The sequence below is a fragment of the Schistocerca nitens genome, chromosome 2 (assembly GCF_023898315.1).
Source record: "Schistocerca nitens isolate TAMUIC-IGC-003100 chromosome 2, iqSchNite1.1, whole genome shotgun sequence".
In the NCBI taxonomy this organism is placed as follows: Eukaryota; Metazoa; Arthropoda; class Insecta; order Orthoptera; family Acrididae; genus Schistocerca; species Schistocerca nitens.
The window spans coordinates 1093756784-1093777037 of NC_064615.1; the positions used below are offsets into that span (position 1 = coordinate 1093756784).

At 44.5% G+C, this 20254-nt stretch overlaps 1 protein-coding gene and 1 non-coding gene across 2 annotated transcripts in view; both read left to right on the top strand.

Annotated features, from left to right (window-relative positions):
* LOC126235565 (homeobox protein aristaless-like) overlaps window positions 1-20254 on the top strand; it is a 1033344-nt gene that overhangs the window by 271662 nt on the left and 741428 nt on the right. The gene's annotated exons all lie outside the window — the stretch shown is intronic.
* Window positions 9848-9922, top strand: Trnas-gga (transfer RNA serine (anticodon GGA)). The gene has a single exon. It is a non-coding gene; the product is annotated as a tRNA-Ser (tRNA).

The following is a 20254-nucleotide window of genomic DNA, read 5'->3' on the forward strand; positions in this document are numbered from 1 at the left end:
GTTAAGTATTTTTTTATGCCATTTGCTGTGAATTGGATTTTGAAGATTAGGCTATGGATAAGGGTTCAGTGAAATTATTGAGTGAGGGTTATGGGCAGATGGGGATGTTCTTGTGGTGACCGACTGCAACTGCATCTCTGACCAGCAGAAGGATATTCTCTATGCATTGGAAGATATACGGAGAGTTTTGTCCAAGTACTGGAAGCTTAGAATCAGGTGTGGGACACTAACATTTGGGCATTCGTGGACGGTGGGGAACAGCGAGTAATCTAAGTTGGGGGTTGTTGGGGACCGAGAAGATGTCAGCAAGACAGGCGGCGAAGTGTTCAGCTTTGCTCAGTTTGTCTGGTAAGGGATGGATTTTGTGGAGTGGCAGGTAGTGAGGGACAGATTGTCTGCCAGTGAGTTTGTGGAATGCTTTCTAGTACTTGGAAGACTAGTGTTGAGTCTGGTGCATGTGTAACACTAGACCCAGCGCTTTTTAGTAATGAGTAAATTCCTGATGCGTGTCTATATTTTCCAGTGGTGTGTGAGTAGGTCTCAGTCATGAGTCTTTAGGAAGGAGCAGTATAAGCAACAGGATTCTCCTAGAAGGCATATAAGTTGCGGGGATGATGATATGTGGCCTTGGTATGCTTGTGGATGGATATAGCGTCTGATGAGGCCTGCTGCAGGATGGCCATGGCATGGGGGATACCATAATATTGCTGGGGATTAGGGGATGGTTTCCAATCTTGGTGTCAACGATTTCCCATAGGCATTCCAGTTGGCACAGGAATAGTCTCGAATGGAGATTGAAATGGCGTGCATGGGGATGAGAGATGGTGAGGAGGAACTTCTTCAGTGAGGTACCAAGGTGGTTGGAAAATCCTAGGACGATGTCTCGAGTGCCGTTGCTTCGAGAGCGAGTGTGCAGTGAAATGGGGACAGTTTCGCTTTGAAGGTTGTCTGCAAACTGACGCCATTGCTGGAGTTCTGTATGGGATCTACTGTGTACGTTAATGTCAGCGACTGTAATATAGGTAGGAAATGTACACTCAGTGTGGGTGAGGGGACCATATGGGAAGGGATTAATAGGTTAGATGTAGAGAGTAGCACATGTAACAGATAAGCATTTTGAAGATTAGGCTAAGGATAAGGGTTCAGTGAAATTATTGAGTGAGGGTTATGGGCAGATGGGGATGTTCTTGTGGTGACCGACTGCAACTGCATCTCTGACCAGCAGAAGGATATTCTCTATGCATTGGAAGATATACGGAGAGTTTTGAATTATGTAGTAGAGTTGGAGGAATGTTTCATTATGCACAATGGTACTGATGTTTTCTTGGGACTGGGTATGTATTAAAAGATACTTGTTGGTGGGTGGGGAACGGACATTGTTGCATAGGATACTGTGTTACTGTTGCACTATGGTAAGAGTTTAGGGGGTGGTTTTGCATATATGAGTGGGTGAAAAAGTTTAAACGATGGTGTTGAGTAGGGTGAAAACGAAGTGGACTTGTTTTTGAGAGTAAGTGACTTGGGTGTTGATAGGGAAAATGGAGCAGAAGCAAGGGAAATTCACTGTAAGGTATGCCATCATTGGAAGGGTTGGATATTCAGCAGGACGATGGTAAGTAATCTTATGTATTTGGCAGTTGGAGGTGGGGATGGAGTGTAACTGATGTGGGTAAGACGATCAATGGGATGGGTTGGGAAAGTTAATTCTGGGTGACACATGGGGGTTTGGCTTTGCAATTGGTTTAGTAGGTTAGGGGGGTATCATTGCAGATGGGAGGTAATGCGATGTGTAAAAACTGTTTGAGAAAGTGGGAGACTTTACAATATAGACAGCTGGTTGGATTTTTACAATTGAGGTGAGCTGGTCATTATAAAGGAGGCATTTTTGACAACAGTAGGATTATGATAGGGGCTTGAAGGGTTAGACTTTATGATGGCCATTCTAAATCTGGCATCGCTAGGAAAGAAGATTCAGGGGAGGGAGAGATGTCCATGTATTCAGTAAGATCGATATCTGTTTGTGGTTTCTTGGTTATAGTACTGGTAGTTAGGGTACGGTTTATGGCCCTTCTGTGTTTGTTTTGAGATAGTGGGTTGCAGTGGGGGTTGGGGAACTGGAAAAAGTGAAAAAAGTTACATATAGCATGGTACAAGTCCTTCCATTTAGTTGGACTTGGTTTGGCTGCTTGTTGACTTTGTTGTGGCGTCTGGCGTTCCCACAGCAACAGGGCGAGTCGTTATTTTTGCTAGTATTGCAGGCTATGTGGTCAGTGTGGGATAAGTTTGAAGTGGGGGATAGGCAAAGGAAGAGGAAGGCAGTATGGAAGAGGTCGTGGGAAGGGTAGGGCAGTGACTGTGAATGAGAACGAGAAGGTGGCAAGCAGAGGGTGGACAAAGGGTGGTCACTGTCGGAGCGTGGGAGGTGGTTGGAGTGTCCATCGTAGGACAAGATGACAGGGAACAGATGATTTATGATTACTGCTGGCTACAGAGCATTGCCGAGATGAAGGGGGATGACAGCAGCAACGTCTGGTGTGATTTGTTGATAACAACGGCAGATGAAGTTGGCGGAAGTGAAGATGGAAGTGGCAAGTCGACTGCTTTGGTCGTGAAAACAGAAGCTGCAAGACGTTTGTGGCAGCAGCAATGAGATGACAGCTAGACAGGTGTGGCGATACTAACGATGACTTACAAACTGATGTGATGATGAACACTCATGCATACATGGAGAAGAAGTCTCGATGGCACAAACAAACTACAAACACAAAGAGGTACTGATGTGAAACATAGGGCAGTAACCTTACCAATCTACACAAAGTACATAAGTGAAAGCAATTGATATACCACTGGGGAGTATACTTGTCAGGCTATTGTAGTTGCTCCCATGGGATGATGCAATCAGGTTTCTTCCTTTATTGTTATTTCATCTCCCTCACACTACGTTGGTGCACAATAGATAAAACACATCACAATTGATTTGCTTTTCTAAATTAAAAGTCAAAGATTGACTGCTAAAAAACTAAAATATATACATTTTAAAAACATATCACAGAATGGTGAAACTCTTCAAAGAAACAGCACTGAAGCGCAGCACTTTCACTTAAAATCTGAAGGACATGGATGGGGAGAGAAGTAGTTTGGGAGGAGGAAATAAGTTCCATAGAGTTGAGGGGGTATGTGTGGTAGGAAACTATGAAGATGAAGATAATTGTTGAGGTGGATAGTAAGACAACAGGAGGGTGAAGAGGAATTTCTTGTGTGGGCACAGCAGTGGTAACAAGAGAAAATGGATAGGGATGGATGGAGAGGGAAAGGGTGAGAGGAGCCCCGATGTGGACAGTGATAGATGGGCAAGAGTTGCAGTTGGCAGGAGGGATAAACATCCAGGTGAGTGTCATTGTATTGGAAAGGATGTGGAGTGTGTAGGTTTATGGATAACACTACATGTTCATAATGGCATTGCAGCATACCACATTTGCTGTCAGAGAGGCACAATGGGCTTACTGAAATCTCGTTTGCAGAGAGGATGGGACATAAGGGAGTTTTCGATGTGGGTGAAGAGCAGGGCCAGTTTAAGACCCAAGTAACACAAGCCCCTGCTTGGGCGGCCAAGCTAAGAGGGATGCAAGAAGCACCACAACTGTAAGGTTTCCATACGGAGTGTAGAACAATTAGTAGTGGCCTCTTGGGGTGCCAAGCTATGAAGTAAGTGGCGTTCGAGTGCAAGATTTGCATACATCTGTATCACATTAAGTAGTGAAAATTGTTGTGGGTGCAACCTTATGCATAAAAATGTAGGGAGAAGGGGGTGACCAAATGGTAAGTCGCTTATGTGGTAAAATGTTATCGGAACCACGAGTGGAGTGGTGTAAATTTGATGACACAGTGGAGGATCCATATGGGGGAAGGTAAATGGATGCACAAAGTGAGATGGAGTGCAATGCGTTTAAGGATTCACAGAGACTTATAGAACTTTGGTGGGGACAGAGATCCATGCAACATTTGCATAGCAGAGGATGGGTCGAATCAGTGTTTTGTTGGTGTGGAGGATAGTGGAAGAAAGTAATCCCAAATTCAGCCTGTTTGAAGTTTTAGTCTATTGTGGGCTGTCTGTTGGATGGTTAGTAGATGAGACATCAATGTTAGGTACCAGTGGAGGGTCAGTCCAAGATATTTTATTGTATTAGGTAATTGGGTAGGATGCTTGTAAATGGTAACATACAAGTGTTGGAGGTGGAAGGAGAAAGTGGTTCACCCTGTGATTATTGCCTGGCTTTTGAAGGGGTTGATCTTGAAGAGCCACTGGTTGCACCTAGAGATAAACTGATTGAGGTAGATTTGGAGGGATCATTGGGATTTCTGGAGTGGAGGTTAGAGGATGAGGGAAATGGTGTCATCATCATACTGAAGGACATGGACTAAAGGAGGTAGTATGGGCATATCAGCAATGCAGAGGATTAATTGAGAGAAGAGAGGACAGAGCCTTCAGGCAGTCCTGTAGAGGGATGGAAGATACAGTAAATGGTATTGTTAATGGTGAAAAAGAATGAGTGGTTAGATAGGGAGCATGCAGTAAGGCAGATACAATTAATTGGAAGTACTTAGGTCTGGTGATTGAGAAGGGGGCTGGAATGCCATATAAGTGATAGGGTTTCTCTAGATCGAGGACAGCAGATTTACGGGAGTTGAGCTGGTGGGATAGGATATGGATGAAGTGAATGAGATGGTCATCAGAGAAAAAATTGGGATGGGAGTCACACTGGTTAGTGGTGAGGAGATGTTGTTGGCTCAGGCATTGATGGATACATCAGGAGAAGAAGGATTCAAACACCTTGCTAAAGACTGAGGTGAGGCAGACTGGGTGGTAGAGAAAGGTATCAGTAGAAGATTGAAACAGTTTGAGGAAAAGAAGGATTTCGGGAATTTTCCGTAGCTGATGATAGAAACCTGTGGAGATAATGTGGGTGTGAATGGCTGCAAGAGTGACTCGAAAGGAGAACAGGAATTCTTTGAGGCAGTCATGACCAGGTGAAGTTGTTGCATTTCTAGTGGTGCACTTGTTTTATGTTCTGCCTGTGACTAGTGAATGTAATTTTGTCTGTGTTATTTGTCCAAATACTGGACGATAGGAGCCATGGGTGGGTCAGTGATGGCTGTTCATACATGGATTATAGAGAATGCACAGTAGGTAAAATTGGGAGTTTTCAGGTATGCTGCAAAGTGTTTAGTTTTGCTCAAGTTGTCAGATAAGGTGCAATTGTTATAGAGGAGCAGGTAGTGAGCGATGAAACTACTGGCAACGAGAGTAGTTTTGGATGGAGATTGGGTTGAGTTGCATGGAGATGAGGTTGTATATAAGAGATGGTGAGGAGAACAGTTAGGTGGTTACCTGCAACTGGAACGAGACCTGCTGCATTGAGGCATCCAAAGAGCCGCTAGGATACCATCTGGAGTGGTGTTGCTGAGTATGGGGGCGCTGTTGGATGGGGACAATTTCGCCTTGGAGGAAGTCTGTAAATTGATGCCACCTATAGAGTTGTGCTGGGAATCTACTATGGATGATAAGGTCAGCAGAAATAATAAATATGGAGAAGGTATTGTTGACTGTTAGTAAGGAAGTCATAGAGGATTGAGTGATTAGGCCAGATGTAGATGGTGGTATGCCTCTGGCAAGGGGAAGGGTATTATCAGTATGGTGGAGGGCATAGGGATGGGTTTGGACATTGTGCTTGGGTTGCTGAATGTTTCACTAAAGATGAAGTTATGGATGTAGGGAATGTATTATAATGGGGTTGTTAGTGGGTGGGGATTGGATGTTGTGGTATAAGGTGCTGTACTGCTGTCACTTGATGATGACAAGCTAGGGAGTGGGTTCTTTGGATGAGGGGCTGAATGTGTTTAAACGAGGATGTCGAGACAAGTGAATGCACACTGTTCTTGGTTTTGAGAGTAAGTGGCTTGGGTAGTGACATGGAATACGAAGCAGATGGTAGGGGAAATTTGTTGGTGGCGTTGTGGTCTTTGGAAACGGTGGATATTTTGGAAGACAATGGTGAAGAATCTGATGCTATCTTCAGAAGTGGAAGATGAGTGGAGGGAGTTATTGGCACACTTGCAGTGGGGTGAAATATACAGGAGCTGGCATGATTGACTCTGACATATGTAGGATAATGGTAATGCAGACATAGTTAACTGGGAGTGCATAGGTTGTAGTTGAAGAACAGTACAGAAGTCTATATCTGGTTGACGGCTTTTTGGATATCAAGGGAGATAAATACAGCTAACTTCTATTTAGTTAGTTAATGGGAGATGAAATGGGGAGGTACGGAAGTTCGTTGTCGATGGAATGGTTGAAATAAAACCACACTGGGTGTTGGGAATGGATAGGTGATTTACAAGGTGCTGATGAATTCGTTGAATAAGAACACTTTCAAAGATTTTGCTGAAAACCGAGGCTTACAGGTCGATAGGACTATAATTGTGGCTTATCAGGTTTCAGGAAGGGGAGGACCAGAATTGTACCGTAGAGGATGGCCAGGGTATCGTGATAGGCCTTGTGAGATTCTTTGAGTTGGCGGTAGTAACAGTATCGTTTCCAGAAGCAGCGTTTCGCTTTTTAGCGAGTGTTTGTAAAATGTCTTCTGCTGTTACAGGCGTGTTCAGTCCTGTTTATGGAGTTCTGTAACTACTAGAAATCTGGTACGAGAAGTGGGATAGTATTGTTAGTATGTTCTTACCTATAGCAATCCATCGAGTGACCAAAGTTGGTATCATGTGGGATGGTGAATGTGTCTTCCAGATAGGTTGACTTCAGTGAGGTTGTCCAGAAGTGGTCTGCTATGTGTAGGATGGAATAGGGGAGAGTGGGATTGACTCTGGAGAGTCTGTGGAATGCTTTCCAATGCACTGTAAGGCTTATAGGTAGTTCTTTTAGTTTAGTGCACATTGCAAGTCAGTTCCATTGCCTTTTGGCTTGTGGTGAATATGTTGCTGGAGCTATCGATGGTGTGCGAGCATGTGCTGGTCACGAGTACGAAGGAATTCTCTGTATGCATGATAGGATTCTTGGAGCAGGGCAAGAGCGCATGGAGGGGAATAGGTTGGTCACAGTAGAGTTTTTTCTAAACTCTAAGTCAGTATCTCTTTATTCCATCAACATACACTTATGTGCCCAAACATGACGACCACCTACTTAATAGCGTTTCAGTCTAGCTTTGGAATGCGATACAGCAACATATCTGCTGGAAACAGGTCCCTGGCAAGATTGCTAAGCTGTGTAGCGCCACATAACACGAATTATGGGTCGCGTGGATGAAAAAAGAATTGGCATGTACAGTGAGAGTGAACGACAGTAAGCAATAGAATTACAGGATGGTTTATTTACAAAATTGCTGAGTACCTGGTGTTTCCCATGCATGTAATTATTCCAGCCTTCTATTAGTCCATCTCCACCCCTCTTTGTACCTCTCCAACAGCGCCTCTATCTACTTCCATGTCCATCTCCCTGTCCATCTACTCCTGCCCCTCTCTCTGTCCATCTCTTCCCCACTCCTCAAGCCAAATCTCCTCTTCCCCCTCTCTATGTCTATCTTCTTCCCCCTCTACCTGTCCATCTCCTCCTCCCCCTTCTGCTGTTCATCTCCTACTCTCCCATCTCTCTATGTCCTCCTTTTTCCTTTCTCTCTCCATCTCCTCCTTAACCTCTCTATGCCCGCTTCTCCTCATGCCTCTTAAGTCCATCTCCTATTCCCTTTCTGTATCCATCTCTTCTTCCTCCTGTCTTTCTCCATGTGCTGTCTTCCCCCTCTATCTCCACCACCTCCTCTGTCTGCCCACTTCCTCCACTTCCATGTCCAGCTGCTCCTGCCACCCCCCCCCCCTCTTTGTCCATCTCCTTCTGCTCCTCCCTCTATCCATCTACTCCTCCCCTTGCCTGTCCATCAGCCCCCTCCCATTATCACAATCTCCTCCTCCCCTCCTCAAAGTCCATGTCCTCCTTCAGTCTCTCTTTCCCCATCTCCTCCTTCGCTCTCTCTCAGTCCATCTTCTACTTCCCCTTCCCACTGTCTGTCTCCTCTCTCTCCTTTCCTGTCTATCTCTTCCTCTTCTCTTTCTCTGTCCATCTCCTCCTTGCCCCCTCTCTGCCCAACTCTTCCTCCCCTGTCTCTGTCTATCTCCTTGTCTTTCCTTTCTCTGTCCGTCTTCTCGTCTGCCCCCTCTCTGCCCATCAAACTATTACCCGCACACCAATAGGAAATTGCTAGTTCTTCCCTCCACAGTATTTATTTCCAGATAGTAAGTAATATGTATACTAAATTTGGTTGAAATCGATCCAATGGATAATGAGGCGCTTTTTACCTGTGTCTTTAACCGTGTACGCACATATGACATACGATCCACGTATATTTCACACTTATTTGTATTTATATCTCACCTGTATCTGTATCCAGTTTCGCCCTGCAGTTTCGTTTTCACTCTGCTCAATGTTTATGACGTGATATCTACTAAACTATGTGTCGTACAATGGTACAGTTTTTCTGGTGCATCCAATGGTATATGTAGATAATGTCTGTGAAATTTGTTGCGAATAGAATTAGTAGTAAAGACGTAATAAATTTAAACGTCGTGCTTGATGCGACAGTTTTTCACGAATTTTAGTATTTGACGTCATATCTCTGTAACCATGTGTCGTACAGTGATATATTCTTGTAAGTGCATTTAGTAGCATGGAATAGATACTCTTTGCGAAATTTGTTGTGAATAGTAGATAATAAGTTAAAACGTCATACATGAGGCCCAATTTCTTCACGCATCAATGGTATATATGAATGATGTTGGCAAAATGTGTCGCGAATACAGTTAGTGGTAAAGAAGTAATAAAATAAACGACATGCCGAATGCGGCAGTTTTACTACATGAGCAGGAAAATGCAGTAAGCGATAAACCTTTTTCCGTTCATCTTTTTGTGGAGGTCAATCAGCGAGAAGAACTTTAGTAAATGTTTGAAATTATATGTTAAGTTTATTGTAAATCACTAAATGCTCTCATTCTCAAATACTGGATAAATGTATTCTGGCTATTTGCATGTTGTGAGCTAAGCTTCTTTTTCACCCCCCCCCCCCCCTTTGGTAGGTATCTGGTTCTTAAGTGCACTGTGATTCTTTGCAGACAGTATGCGATAGTGTACGAAGTTTGGTTGAAATCGCTCCAGAGTTTTAGAAGATAATGTGCATACAGCCAAACATTTTTATGATGAGTATGAATTCAATGATTTTATTAGTAGATGTTGAGGCTGGACTAAATCCAACCCACTCTTGAAAAATTTAATAAAGTGCAATAGAGTCGTGTGCTGTACTCAAATGCTCTGTGCTATTATTTATGGCTGACCTCAAGAATTGTACGTGCTAAGAATATAGTCGTTCGTTGAGATTTACGGCTGTAAAAGTTCTTTATTTATCACGTATCACTGGTATTTTAAATCTGAACATCAACTTATTGCAAGCGGTGTTTTTACCTTTTTCTATAAAGCAGTTAGTTACATATTAATACGGAAAGAGATCGTACACATATGATGCGCCACCTACAGTTTTGTGCACGAACTACTTCAGCTGTCCCTAACGTTCGTGAACATTTATCGAAAGTCTCTCATGTGGTCTTTCTTTGTGGCTCATTTTTCTAAGCACTATGTTCTTCCCTCTGTATTTTATCAAAATGCACTGATGTGTGCAAACATGACGACCAACTGGAATGAGATTTTCACTCTGCAGCGGAGTGTGCGCTGATATGAAACTTCCTGGCAGATTGAAACTGTGTGCCAGACCGAGACTCGAAGTCGAGACGTGAGTCTTGCTTGGGTAGCTCAGTTGGTAGAGCACTTGCCCGGGAAAGGCAAAGGTCCCGAGTTCGAGTCTCGGTCCGGCACACAGTTTTAATCTGGCAGGAAGTTTCATGACGACCAACTACTGGTAGGATTCCGGAGTTGTGGGGCGCCTCATGCCTGCACACAGTACACGCAATGCCCATGAATTACGGCCCGCGTGGTTGGCTAAGGAATTTGTTCACCTTATGACGTGTCAGACAATAAGCAATAGAGCTGTAGGATGGTTTATTAACAAACTAGCTGCGTACGTGGCGCTGACCGGATATATATGTATTCCAATCTTCTATTAGTACATCACGTGCCTCACCCTTTCTTTGTCCATCTACTCCAGCCCGCACAACCCTTTCCCTCTCCAAGCTAAAACCTGCGCCACAATAGGAAGTTGCTGGCTCTTACCCCCTCCCCTCCCCCCCCCCCCTCGTCCGCCCCCGTCTTTAGCTGCTGCAAGGACCCACTGACGGAATCTATTGCCAACAGCAACTGTCTCGTATTAAACCAAGAATATATTCCTAGCAACTCTAGTACTACACGTTTGCTAATTCCACCTCCCTCATCAAAACAACCGAGCGAGGTGGTGCAGTGGTTAGCACACTGGGCTACGGTTCAGTCCCTTTTCCGGCCATCCTGATTTTGGTTCCCCGTGATTTGTCTAAATCACTTCAGGAAAATGCCGGGATGGATCCTTTGAAAGGACACGGCCGACGTCATTACAGTCCGATGATACCGATTACCTCACTGTTTGGTCCCCTTCCCCAACCAACCGGACGGTAAGGATTATGTGTACCTGACTTGGTTGAAATCGATCCAGGGGCTTAGGAAGAGAGTCTTACCAGTGGCGTTGCTCGTGTATGCATATGTCACATATATTCCACATATAGTCCACGTATAATCTCACCTATGTCTGTATCGAATTTGGCCATGCAATTTCGTTTGCACGCTGCTCAATCATTTTGACGCCATATATCCTGGAAATATGTGTCGTACAATGGTACAATTTCGCAGTTACATTCTGTAGCATATTTGGATACTGTCTGCGAAGTGTAGTGCGAATGGAGTTACCAGTAAAGAAGTAATAAACTTAAATGTCGTGGCGGTTCCTCACGTGTCTATGACGTAGTATTTCCTGAACAATGTGTCGCACAGTTATATAATTCTGCTGGTACATTGGATGGTACATGTGAATGCTGTTGGCAAAATGTGTCTCGCATACAGTTAATGGTAAAGAAGTAATAAATAAAACGGCGTGCTTGATGTGGCAATTGTACTGCACGTACAGCAAAAATGCAATGGGCGACGGGTGTTTTCCGTTTATTATTTTGTGCGGGTTATCAGCGGGAAGAAGGTTAGTAAATGTTTGAAACTCTATTCAAAGTTTGTTGGAAGTTACTAAATGCTCGCATTCTCAAATACTGGATAAATGTAGTCTGGCTATTTGCGCGTCGTGAGCTACGCTAGCTTTTCTCCCCCACCCGCTCCCCTGCCCATTCAGTAGGTACAGTGATTCTTTGCAGACAGTAAATAATATGTGTGCCAGGAGTGGTTGAAATAGTTCCAGTGTCTTTCGAGGAGATGGTTCAAATGCCTCTGAGCACTACGGGACTTAACATCTGAGGTCATCAGTCCCCTAGAACTACTTAAACCTAATTAACCTAAGAACATCACACACATCCATGCCCGAGGGACGATTAGAACCTGCGACCGTAGCGGTCGCCCGGTTCCAACCTGAAGCGTCTTAAACCTCTCGGCCACAGCGGCCGGCCTTGCATGGAAATTTGTATTTGTATTTATATTTTTATAAACATCTACGAGTATGTATATCATATAGACTGGATTCTATGTTTCTGACATCATCTGTGGACCGAAATAAATCCAGCCCATTCTTGAGAAATTTAAGAAAAGCACAATTGTCGTGTGTTGCCCCTGTTATCTGTGGGCGGTTATTTATAGCAGACCTGAAGAACTTTAAGTTTTAAGAACGATTTCTTCATTGAGGTTTATGGCTGCACAACGACTTAATTTATCACATATCATTGGTATTTTGAATATTAACATCCAATTATTGTAAGCTGCGTTCTGTACTTTTTTTCTATAAAGCAACTAGTTAAATATTAATATGCAAAAAGGGCATACACTTATGATGCGCCATCTACAATTATCTGCACGAAGTACTTCAGCTGCCCACAATATTCGTGAATGTTTATCGGAAGTTTTTGACGTAGTTGTTTCCCTGTTGGTGATTAGTTTGTACACTAAATCCTTATCTCCTTATTCCATCAACATAGACTTAAGTCCCCCGAATACAACGACCACCTACTTAAAAACTTGTCGGTCCACCTTTGGAATGCAATACGGCAGCGCATTGCGTGGAGGTGGCGCGACAAGTCTCTGGTAGGATTCCGATGTTGGTTGGCAACACACGTCTGCACACAGGACACGCCGTGTCCGTGCAAACACCGGTCGGTGGTTTGTTGGTGGAGAGCTGGCGCCCGATAGTGTCGCACATGTCTTCCGACGAGTTCCGATCAGGCGAGTGTTGCGGCCTGGGAATCAACACGTTTCCGTCGCCGTGCTCCTCAAACCACTGCAGAACGATTCTGCCCTTGCGACACAGATAGCAATGGCCGTCGGGGAAGACGCTAAGGTAATTTGTCTGTGAACGTCTGGAAAAATACTGGCAATGTTCATTAAGTTTACACGACTCTAACTTAGCAACGCGAACTCTGAGTAGCATGTAAATTGTAGGATTGTAGGAGTGATCCATCCTGAACACTTAGCTATACAATTAATAACATTACTTCGAACACTCACTTTATTACAATATTTTTGTGAAGATCGCAAATTACACTACTGACCCTTAAAATTGCTACACCAAAAAGAAATGCAGATGATAAACGGTTATTCATTGAACAAATATATTATACTACAACTGACATGTGATTACATTATCACGCAATTTAGGTGCATAGATCCTGAGAAATCAGTACCCAGAACAACCACCTCAGGCCGTAATAACGGCCTTGCTACGCATGGCCATTGAGTCAAACAGAGCTTGGATGGCGTGTACAGGTACAGCTGCCCATGCAGCTTCAATACGATACCGCAGTTCATCAAGAGTAGTGACTGGCGTATTGTCACGAGCCAGTTGCTCAGCCACCATTGACCAGACGTTTTCAATTGGTGAGAGATCTGGAGAATGTGCTGGCCAGGGCAGCAGTCGAACATTTTCTGTATCCAGGAAGGCCCGTACAGGACCTGCAACATGCGGTCGTGCATTATCCTGCTGAAATGTAGGGTTTTGCAGGCATCGAATGAAGGGTAGAGGCACGGGTCGTAAGACATCTGAAATGTAACGTCTACTGTTCAAAGTGCCGTCAATGCGAACAAGTGGTGATCGAGACGTGTAACTAATGGCACCCCATACCATCGCGCCGGGTGATACGTCAGTATGGCGATGACGCATACACTCTTCTAGTGCGCGTTCACCGCGATGTCGCCAAATACGGATGCGACCATCATCATGCTGTAAATAGAACCTGGATTAATCCGAAAAAATTACGTTTTGCCATTCGTGCACCCAGGTTCGTCGTTGAGTACACCATCGCAGGCGCTCCTGTCTGTGATGCAGCGTCAAGGGTAACCGCAGCCGTGGTCTCCGAGCTGATTGTCCATGCTGCTGCAAACGTCGTCGAACTGTTCGTGCATATGATTGTTGTCTTGCAAACGTCCCCATCTTGTTGTCTTGCAAACGTCCCCATCTGTTGACTCAGCGATCGAGACGAGTCGGCAAAATCCGTTACAGCCATGCGGATAAGATGCCTGTCATCCCGACTGCTAGTGATACGAGGCCGCTTGGAAACTTTCCTCGTGTCTGCACGCTGTAGGTGTCGCCACCGGCGCCAACCTTGTGTGAATGCTCCGAAAAGCTAATCATTTGCATATCACAGCATCTTCTTCCTGTCGGTTAAATTTCGCGTCTGTAGCACGTCATCTTCGTGGTGTAGCAATTTTAATGGCCAGTAGTGTATATTTTGATATGCTGGTCCATGCTTGGAAACTTTATGAACATTGTTAGTATTTTTCTAGCAAAGGACTTGGAACAACAGTTGAGCGGAATGGACAGTGTCTTGAAAGGAGTATATAAGATGCACATCAACAGAAGCAAAACGAGAATAATGGAATACAAACTAAAACTAAACTCTACTAAACTCCGTCCGAGCAGGCCTTGGAACGCACGACGGTACCGACCGGCCGCCGTGTCATCCTCAGCCCACAAGCGTCACTAGATGCGGATGTGGAGGGGCATGTGGTCAGCACACCGCTCTCCCGGCCATACGTCTGTTTTCGAGACCGGGTTAATGGAATAAAGTCGAAATAAATCAGGTGATACTGAGGGAATTAGATTAGGAAATGAGACACGTAAAGTAGTACATGAGTTTTGCTATTTGGGCAGCAAAATAACTGAGGACAGTCGAAGTTGAGAGGATATCAAATGTAGACTGGCGATGGCAAGCAAAGCATTTCTGAAGAAGACAAATTTGTTAGCATCGAGTATAGATTTAAGTGTCAGGAAATCTTTTCTGAAAGTATTTGTATGGAGTGTAGCCATATATGGATGTGAAACATGGACGATAAATAGTTTAGGCAAGCAGAGACTAGAAGCTTCTGAAATGTGGTGTGACAGAAGAATGCTGAAGATTAGGCGGATATATCACGTAACTAATGTGAAGGTACTGAATAGAATTGGGGAGAAGAGGAATTTGTGGCACAACTTGACTACAAGAAAGGATTGGTTGGTAGGAAACGTTCTGAGACATCAAGGGATCACCAATTTAATACTGGAGGGACGAGTGGAGTAAAAGTCGTAGAGGGAGACCAAGAGGTGATTACACTAAGCAGATTCGGTAGGATGTAGGTTGCAGTAGTTATTCGGAGATTGAAGAGACTTGCAGAGGATAGAGTAGGATGGAGAGCTGCATCGAACCAGTCTTTGGACCGAAGACAGCAACAACAACTTGGAATTTGTGCGCTGGCTAACTGTCTTACTCAGATGCTTGAAAATTTAAGTAAACATTAACAGCATTTTTATCTAAAAAGTAGACTACTATCACGTCATTTCAGTCACAAATTTTTCTTCTACAAACATTTACATCTGAAAATCAAAATTAAGGTTTGTTTTTGTAATTAATCGCTATGTATTTTTCTTCCTGTTGGCAGTACGTTAGAGTATGTAGTGGACTTTCCTGCAAGTAGTACCATGAAACAGATATTTTTGTGTGCATAAAATCAACATGCAGAAAATGCAATTCTCGGGAAATTCAGTTCAAAGTCATATTTGATCTATGACTTACATGTGTCGTTGCTCAACACTCCAGTTACATAATATTTTTGGTTTACGTGTTCCTCATCTTCTCTCTTTCTTTTCTTGTTTCTCCTTGTTATTCTGGCATATTTAGTTGTTAGAAGGACCCACTCTGACGGAATCGATTCCCAATAGCGATTGTCTCGTATTCAACCAAGGATATGTTCCTAGCAACTCTAGAGCAACACGTTTACTAACTCCCCCTCCCCTATCAAAACAACCGGGCGAGGTGGTGCAGTGGTTAGCACACTGGGCTCACATTCGGGAGGACGACACTTCAATCCCTCGTCCGCCCATCCTGATTTACGTTTTCCGTGATTTCCCTAAATCGCTTCAAGCAAATGCCGGGATGGTTCCTTTGAAAGAGCGCGGCCGACTTCCTTCCCTAATCCGATGAGACCGATGACCTCGCAGTTTGGCCTCCTGTCCCAAATCAACCCCCTCCACCCCCCCCCCCCCCCAAAATCAAAACAAATTACAGACATAATAATTTTCAAGAATGACAAAATGGCCAACCTACAGAAAAGTTTATAAGACAAGCAACGCTCGAAAACGAAATACATGCAAGCGAAACATAAGAGCATTGCAAGCCGTCAGCTCCTAGCATTGCTGTCAACTTGAATAACAGTTATACGGTACATGTTTCTCGAACAGAATTCTAATGACAACAATGATGTGTGAAAGAAGCTCAAACATGGGTAAACAATTTCCTGACGTCCAGTTCAGGCTTTTTAACCATTATTTTGTTCAAAAAAACTCTAAAAATCGATTTCAGATGAAAAAAATCATTTTTAGTGCGTTCACAGGGAAGTTACATTAAGCATGAAGGGTTCCAGTTGGTCCGTAATAATGTTGACATAGTCAATAGCTGTTAATGTGCCTTTGATTGGTATCACAGGTCGCATGGAAGCCCAAGTGAATGGCCGTAAGACAGATCCACACAATTATAGACCTATATCGTTGACGTCAATCTGTTGTAGAATTATTGAACATGTTTTGTGCGCAAGAATTATGACGTTCTTGGAAAATGAACAGCTGCTCTATAAAAATCAACATGGATTGAGAAACGCAGCTCGCTCTGTCCTTCCTTGAGATCCACAGCACAGTGGACAGCGGGGCTCAGGTTGATGCCGTGTTCCTTGATTTCAGTAAGGCATCTGACACCGTCCCGGACAGCCGTTTAATGAAAAAAAAAAAAAAAAAAAAACGAGCTTACGGAGTATCGGAGCAGACCTGCGATTGAATTCAAGACTTTCTTGCAGATAGAACTCAACACGTCTCTCTTAACGGAACTAAATCGACAGATGTAAGGGTAATATCCGGGGTACCACAGGGAAGTGTGATAGGACCGTTGCTGTTCACAATATATATAAAGAATCTAGTAGAAAGCGTCGGATGCTGTTTAAGGCTATTCCCAGATGATGCAGTTGTTTATACGAAAGTAGCAACGCCAGAAGATAGTAAGAATTTGCAGAACGACCTGTAGGGAATTGATGAATGGTGCAGACTCTGGCAGTTGACCCTGAACGTAAATTGCACATACATAGGAAAAGAAATCCATCACTGTACAGCTGCACTATTGACGACAAACAGCTGGAGACAGCGTCTGCCGTATAATATCTAGGCGTAACTATCCAGAGCGACCTTAAGTGGAATGACCAGTGGGAAAAGCAGACAACAGACTCAGATTCATCGGAAGAATCTTAAGAAAATGTAACTCATCCACGAAATAAGTGGCTTATAAGGCGCTTGTTCGCCCGATTCTTGAGTATTGTTCATCTATCTGCGATCCATATCTGGTAGGACAGACAGAGGAGATAGAGAAGATAGAACGAAGAGCGGCGCGTTTCGTCAAGGGATCGTTTAACTGGCAAAAGAGCGTTGCGGAGATGCCGAAAAAAAAAACTCCACTGGCAGACGTTACAAGAGAGGCGTTGTGCATCACGGAGAGATTTCTTATTGAAATTTCGGGACTGCGCTTTTCAGGAGGAGTCGGACAGCATATTACTTCCCCGACATACATCTCGCATATTGACCACGAGGGGAAAATTCGAGGAATTAGAGCCAATACAGAGGCTTACCGACAATCATTCTTTTCACGCACTATACGCGAGTGGAACAGGGTTGGAGGGATCAAATAGTGGTACCGAAAGTACCCTCCGCCAGACACCATTAGGTGGCTTCCTGGGTATGATCTAGATGTAGATGAATGTCGCTCGTAGCATAGTACTGCCCCCAATGACGTGTGTCGGTGGCGCGGTGTGTGTTTGGAATGGCAAAGGCCTGTATGGCAGCGTACCTCCCAGGCACGACCATAGACCTAGAGTAAGAAGGAACGTGACTCACGGGAGCAGGTGACAGTTTTTATTGATCCATGATCCAATCGCCCTCATTCCAGGCCCACTGCTATAGTATTTGACAGTGTCGTTGGGTCCACAGGGGAACATCGGGAGGGGTTTGTTTACTGCGGAGCCCAAAGTTCAACAATGTGTGCTAAACGGTGTGTTAAAAAAAAAGCTTGCGCCTGCACCGGCACCTTAGTCTGTTACTGTGACTGCCACAGATTGCCATCTATCCTGTTTTGCAGAGAGTGGAAACCTCGGAGTTCCTAGTTCTGTAATGAGGGTTGGACGTCCAATACCTTGTTGCCTCTCGTGGTTTGACCTTCCTTCAACCACTTTCCATACCTGTCAACGGCAGTAGCACACGAACAGCCAACCAGAGTTTTCGTTTCCGAAATGCTTTCTGCCTGGCGCCGCTCCATAACGGTCTGCACTGTCTCAACGTTGCTTGTCTACATCTACATAGATACTTTGCAAGCCACCGTACGGTGCGTGGCGGAGAGTACTCTTTTCCTGTTCCACTTGCAAATACACTGAGGGGAAAACGACTGTTTATATGCTTGCGTATGACCCCTATTTCTCATATCTTGTCTTCGTGGTCCTTCCGCGAAATGTACGTTTGCGGCAGAAATATCGTTCTGTAGCCAGCTTCAAATTGCGACTCCCTAAATGTTCCAGAAGTGTTCCTCGAAAACTATGTCCCCTTGCCTCTGGGGATTCCCATTTGAGTTCCCGGAGCATCTCCGTAACACTTACATGCTGTCCAAATCATCTGGTAACAAATCTACGAACCCACCTTTGAACTGCTTCGATGTCTGCCTTTAACCCCATCTGGTCCGGATCCCAGACTCAAGAATAGGTCTCACTTACGCCCTGTGTGTAGTCTCCTTTACAGATGAGCCACACATTTCCAAAATACTCGTACTAAAACGAAATCCACCATGTACCATTCGTATCAAATCCCTCATATGCTCGTTCCACTTCATATCGCTTAGCAACGCTACGCCCAGATATTTAACCGACGTGATTGTGTGAAGTGGGACGCTACTAATGCCGTATCCGCACGTGACGGGTTTGTTTCTCCTACTCATCCGCATTAACTCTCATTTTTCTACATTTTGAGTCAGCTGCCATTCATCACACCAACTAGAAATTTTGACTCAGTCATCATGTATCCTCTGTCACTCAACTTCGACAGCTTCGCGTACAGCATCATTAGCAAACAACCGCAGATTGTTGTCCATCCTGTCTGCCAGATCATTTACGTATGTAGAAAATAATAGCGATCCTATCACACCTTCGGTGGGTCGGTCACTCCTGATGGTATCCTTATCTCTGATGAACACTCGCCGTCGAGGACAACATCATAAGCTCTACTACTTAAGAAGTCTTCGAGCCACTAACACATCTGGGAACCTGTTCCATATTCTCCTACCTTCGTTAATAGTGTGCAGTGAGGCATCACGCCAGATCCTTTCCGGAAGGATAAAAATATGGAATCTCCTGTGGCCCTTTATCCATAGCGCGCAGTACATCATGTGAAAAAAGGGCAAGTCTGTGGAGTTTAGTATCCAGAGGAAGAGTTTAAACTCAGAGGAGTGTTGGTGAAGCCGCTCTGTAGCAATTCTGAACACGTGAGGTGTCGTATTGTCGTGCTGGAATTGCCCAACTCCGTCGGAATGCACAATGGACATGAACGGATGCAGGTTATCAGACAGGATGCTTGCGTACGTGTCCCCTGCCACAGTCGTACCTATATGTATCAGGAGCTCATATCACTCCAACTGCACACGCCCCACACCGCTACAGAGCCTCCACCAGCTCCAACAGTCCTCTGCTGACATGCAGGGCCCATGGATTCATGAGGTTGTCTCCATGCCCGTACACATCTATCCGCTCGATACAATTTGAAACGAGACTGTTCCGACTAGGCAACATGTTTACAGTCGTCAAGAGTCCAACGTCGGTGTTTACGGGCCCAGGCGAGGCGTAAAGCTTTGTGTCGTGCAGTCATCAAGGATACAGAAGTGGGCCTTCGGCTCCGAAAGCCCATATCAATGATGTTTCGCTGAGTGGTTCGCACTCTGACACTATCTGATGGCCCAGCATTGAAATTTGCAGTAATTTGCGGAAGGGTTGCACTTCTGTCACGATGAACGATTCTCTTCAATCGTCGTTGGTCCCGTTCTTGCAGGATCTTCCTCCGGCTCAACCGATGTCGGAGATTTGATGTTTTACCGGATTCCTGATGTTCATGGTTTACTTGTGAAATGGTCGTACGGGAAAATCCCACTTCATCGCTCTCATATGATTCAGATGTGTAATATGGAGAAAATGAATTGTGGCCCATGTGAATCGAGAGTGGATGGCCCACAGTACAAAACATGTTGAATAGTATTACTTATAATGACTCAGTACAGGTGTGAATTATTTGCACTAACATAGCACGCGAAGCTGCTGTTTGCAGTGCGTTAGATTAAAAGTCTTAGCTCATAACCAGGGAATGCGGGAAGCAAATGTCATTGCAAGATTTTACCTAGAAACCTAAGTGGCAACCTTCAGCGAACCTCTCCGCCTACAACATCGGACAAACTACAATCCAAGAAGAAGACGAGACTCCTTGTGTGTCATTCGAATACCGAACATGATGCACCGACACCGTCTGCCCTGAAC